The sequence below is a fragment of the Triticum dicoccoides genome, chromosome 6A (assembly GCF_002162155.2).
Source record: "Triticum dicoccoides isolate Atlit2015 ecotype Zavitan chromosome 6A, WEW_v2.0, whole genome shotgun sequence".
NCBI lineage: Eukaryota > Viridiplantae > Streptophyta > Magnoliopsida > Poales > Poaceae > Triticum > Triticum dicoccoides.
The window spans coordinates 324336571-324342275 of record NC_041390.1 but is presented as its reverse complement, the minus strand read 5'-3'; positions in this window follow the sequence as shown (position 1 = coordinate 324342275).

Below are 5705 nucleotides of genomic sequence, written 5' to 3'. Positions count from 1 at the left end.
TAGAATGAAGGTTGCAAGTCTCCAGACTACAAAATACTTCGCACGTGTGCATGACTGATTTGGGATGATTCCAAAGGAAACAAAACAATCTTTCTCAAATTCACGGCGGCAACTTTCACCAAATGCACGTGTATAAGAGGAAGTCACTCCTTTCATCAAACAAATACTTCATGAGCTAGCATGAAGAAAATGCTTTCAAAAGTTTCCAACACTAGCTTAATGTTCAACAACATCATGGAGGAGATAAGGATGTTGCCAATGGGCTCAACAACAATTCTTCCGGGTTTCCCTTTAAAAGGAATTCCATAGTTAAGTGAACAAGTGATAGCATTGGTCAGACCCGAAAGATATAATGGTGTATGCTCGAGGGATCAACCACGAGTAAGACAACATTACGAATATCGTTGGTTCTGGTCTGATTGGATGATAGCCCATACTCCAATCAAAGGTTAGATAAAAATGATAGGTCCAGCAACTGATCACAGGGACCAATCGATGAAGATATCATCTTTCGTCAACACATACTACACAAGAATATCCCTTTGGAACGAACTAAGTCGGGCAAGCTTTTATCTTCCAACTCTCCAAGTTGTTGTCTAGCTTAACCAACTAGCTCAGGGATATCCAACACAGATTCTTGGAGAAGGGTGGTTCACAAGAAACCAACTTGATCACGAGCTCAACATAGCGGTCAGGTGACAACCTGGTAATACTTCCGAGAAGATCTTCGGAAAATCACGAACCACCGATATGTTACTAAGCTCGAGAACAATCTTGCTTTTTGAGGCAAGACGATATGATCAATAGAGCGAAGATTTGAAATAATCCTAACTCATTGATCGAGGAGTGCACCGAGAACAAGGACTAGGTAGCATGATCAACCTTAGAATGATGATTCAAAACCAACACGCTAAGAATGAAATTATTGTCCATTAACTACCAAGCAACAAGGTTGCTAGGAGTATTGAATTCACACATCACGATTCACTTGTCGGCATTCCAGTTGTGACAACACGGAACCGAGGGATGAATAATGATGGCGAGAAGTATCACTACATCAAGAATTCACAAGAGCCGGTGCAATCCTCATGAAAATCCTGACATAAAGATGGTAATACTTCAGGGTAGAACAGAATCAAAAGCTGGGCTGGCATTTTGATCTGCGGAGCACAATTGCTTTGACCCAATCCTAGATATGGAAGAGGTACTGGAGTTTGTTTCTCCTATCATTCCGCGATAGAATGGCTTGATGGACCACAAGAGTAATAGGCATCGATAAACGAACGCACGCATACTCTTGACTATCAATTGATAGACGAAGGTCAGTAGACAACTAAAGAGGGACAACTCAAAGGAACATATAACTTTCTGAGTTGTGGATGCATAAATTAGTATGTCGAACCAAGTTCAACATAATTCTTCCGGATAACCCATGCAGAAAGGTTGAGCTGGCAGAGTCACAATATAGCATGGAGAACTCATCGAGAGCGCTCTTGTTGTCATCTTTTGGTTCAGAAGAACTCCTGCCAAGAATGATTCATGGTAATTGGAAGAAGGATGTACCATGAACCTCGAGGACTATCGCAAAGGTTACTATTATCCTAAAGGAACTAGCAACACTATCAACATGACGTAAGTAGGATGAATCTCGGGTTCAAAACCCAGGAATAGAATACCTACTCCTAAGTAGCATCACGGAATGCTTTCGAGAATAAAGGCCAGAATCATCACACTAGGACACAAATCATGGCTAGACCACTAGATGATCCCCTGAGACACCTAGGGTCATAATAATTATTCCAACATAAAGGTCGAGGCAGTAGAATACCTCAACTCAACAATTAGTGTGATTGAGCTGGCATAAAGGAGCATCGAAACCAGAGGGAAAGGATTTTGCAAATGCATCAGACTATTTAGAAACCTGGAATGACTCGGACAGCATAACGGCTGTAAATGCTCAGAAGAGATTTGAGACATTCACAAAAATGGTGGCATAACCACTCAGAAGCACAATATCAAGGTTTCGAGATCAACAATTAACATACGGAAGTAGTAGAAACTGAACTCAAGCTTAAATCCAACAATCTTATAAGTCTACGGATTAGTAACGCGTGATCCTGATAGAAAGAAGAGATAGCCTAGCTCTTAATCCCCGTAGGAAAGATAAGATGACTCAGATCAGAAGGGCATGAGGTATAAGGAGTAAAAAGAGCCTTACGTTCCATCCCACAATCAATTCCCGTATATAACTAAAGAATTTCTAGACTCAACTTCGACCAGTTTGGCTTGGTAATCCTACAGGCAGTCAAGCTTTGATACCAACGCTGTCAGGACCCTGACTCAATGCCACATCGATCTAGCATGTAACACCTCATATCACTTTGCGGCCTCACGCACGGTATTCCCACGGGTGTCGCCTTACCTTTGCCCGGGACCGTTTGCGCCTTTTGGCACACGTATATGATAGTGTCGCTAGCATCCATATGATAAGGAGCCCGGGCTGACATGGCTAGTCGTAAACCCAAAGTGGCACAAACTTACAGGGACAGGCATCCATGACCCAGCATCGAACGTGTCGGTCATCAGCGAGTGAATCCAGGCTGTAGCACTGGGCTAGCAGGACTCCGGTGAACCGGGCTGTAGCGGGCTAACAGGACTCTGGTATTAATCGCGTGACATTTCCCCGAAGGGACAGACACAGGAACGAAGAAGGACACATGCCGGCCAGCCTAAGTGTTCCGGAGCAGTAGCAAGCTACCATGGCTCAGTGGAAACACTAGGAGACATTTCCCGGTAAGAGAGGCTACTAAGAATAAACAACTAGATAGTCAGATCCCACACATACCAAGCATTTCAATAACATACACACAATATGCTCGATATGTGCAAATACAACATGGCATCACAACATGACTCTATAACTCAAGTATTTAATCAATAGGCTCCGAGGAGCGAGATATTACAAACAGGGGTCTCATGACCCAACATTCAGAGCATACATATCAAAGCACAAGCGGAAGCTATCATGTCTGAGTACAGACATCTATAAATGAAAAAGGCTGAGAAGCCTGACTATCTACCAAATCCTGCCGAGGCACAAGACCGTAGCTGAGGTAACAAGCTAAACGTCGAAGTCCACGTGGAACTACTAGTGAGACCGAAGTCTCTCTGCAAAAAACATAAAATAGGCAAACGTGAGTACAAATGTACCCAGCAAGACTTACATCAGAACTAACTACATATGCATCATTATCAACAAGGGGATGGTGGGGTTTAACTGCAGCAAGCCAGCTTTGACTCGGTGGCTATCCTAAACTACGACTGCAAGCAACTCTTTTGAGGTGGCGCACACGAGTCCACATATTCACCATATCAATACACCACTATGGATCCGCTCCCGTCTCCCTACGAGAATGCCATCCATAGCACTCACGCTTATCTTGCGTATTTTAGAGTATCCACTTTCACTTGTCTATGAACTGATATAAGCAACCCAGAAGTCCTTTACCGCGGACACGGCTATTCGAATAGATGATATTAACCCTGCAGGGGTGTACTTCTTCATACATGTTTCCACCACTTAGCGTCTGCACACGACATGTGCTCGGCAGACTTCAAGCGAAAACCGACGTGGGTGTAGACCACGACCTACCTAAACACCTAAGTCTCTAGTCCAGGTTTATTGCCTATTCGGGTTCCATCCATGAGGAGATCCGGCCGGAGTTTCGCTCACAGCCCCAAATGATGTGAACAGGGTTCCCGAGACACCAAACGGGCATCCGGTACACCGTGCCACGTACCTACCGCATCACAGCCCACCCCTACGGTCAGCGCTGTCCACGGCCTCCAGTAAGCTACAAACACCAGAAACTACTTGCAACTCCTGGACAGAGGACAAGGGTGAATAAGAAGTCGAGCGGGGTCATATTTCAGGGCCCAATGTATGGTAGTAGCTGAATCATGGATCACAAACACAGAACTCAGTTCCTGAGGACGGCTGCAATGAGACAACCCACCATGTACTCCTACATGGCCTCTCACCGCTACCTTTACCAAATCATGTTCACACACTTAGCTCACACACAGTAGGACATGTTCACACACCTCTGATTCATCCCCGATGAATCAGACCTGACTCAACTCTAAGCAGTAGCAGGCATGACAAACAAACATGAATGAGTAGGCACAACAGGGCTCAAACAACTCCTACTCATGCTAGTGGGTTTCATCTATTTACTGTGGCAATGACAGGTCATGCAAAGGATAAAGGGGTTCAGCTACCGCAGCAAGTAACAGTTGAATCGTTGTTGTCCTAATGCATTAAAAGAGAGCAGGAGCGAGAGAGTAGGATTGTATCGGAATGAACAAGGGGGTTTTGCTTGCCTGACACTTCTGAAGATAACATTGAGTCTTCATCAGTGTCAACTATCACATCATCGGTATCACGTCTATCGAGAGGGGACAAATACCGGCAACACAGAAGGGAACACAATCAATGCAATGCACAATATGATGCATGATTATGACATGGCAAAATGAATGTGTTTTGAGCTAATGCAACTAGCAACAGATTAAATGAAGTTGGTTTGAATACAAGATTCAAATTCAAACTCCATATGTGATTATTTAAATGCCCTTTATATGATTTGTGCTAAACAGCATCTATAAGTTGTTCTAACATGCATGAAAATGGTACAGATGGATTCCTTGAATTTGTCTAATAATTTTTCATATATAAATTATTTAATTTGGAGTTACTGTTGAATTACTATGAATTTTTGAAGTTTTGAACATTTTCTGGAATTTCCTGAATATTTAGAATTAAAATAATTCCAGAAAATGATTTAACTGCATCAGCCTGACGCCAGCATGACGTCAGCAAGTCAAGGGCCAGGTCCAGGTCAAACCTGACGTGCGGGGTCCACACGTCAGTGACACAGGAACTAATCCCGCGTTGACTCGGGCTTTGACCCGCTACGGGGCCCGCTGTCAGTGTCTGTTAGAGTGCTAATTGGGGGGATTAGCCGCTAATGGGCTCCCGCCGGAGTTTCGCCGGCGACGACCATGGCCGACGACGGAGATGCAACGTGTGCTCTCTACGGAGCACCATTCGACGCGTGGTTTGCTCCTACGGGTAGCTGAAGATGCACCGCATCCAACTGGGCGAGCGGCAGCGGCTGTGGTGGCCGGAGCTCGCCGGAAACGAGCTCGCGGTGGCGCCGGAGTTCCGGACCTCAACGAGAATGGAGCTCCGGTGCACGGGGAAACTAGTGGAGGGTCTCAGCAGACTCCTGACGACGCGAGGAGCACAAATATGTGCTCGGCCGTGACAGATGCTGGCTCAAACGACGACGAGCTACGCGGCGGCGGCATGGAGCTCTCGGCCATGACGGGGCTATGGCCTAGAGGTCAAAAGCGACCAGGGAAGAAGGGGGAAACGACTCAGGGGCTCACCGCGAGTCCGTTGGGAGGGTTAGTGGGCTCGAAGATGTCTTGTCGGGGGCGAATCGACGACGGCGATCGACGGGGCCGAAGGTTGAAGAAGGCGGCGGTGTGGGCGTTCGGGGGCGTCCGGCGGCGCGTGTGCCCTTGAGGAGGCGTAGACGACGGAGGTGGAGCTCCTGGACAGATGGGAAGGCTAGGCGGTGGCTGTGGCCGCGGCGAACGGCGTCGGTGGCGATGGTGGCGTTCGGCCATGGCTGCGG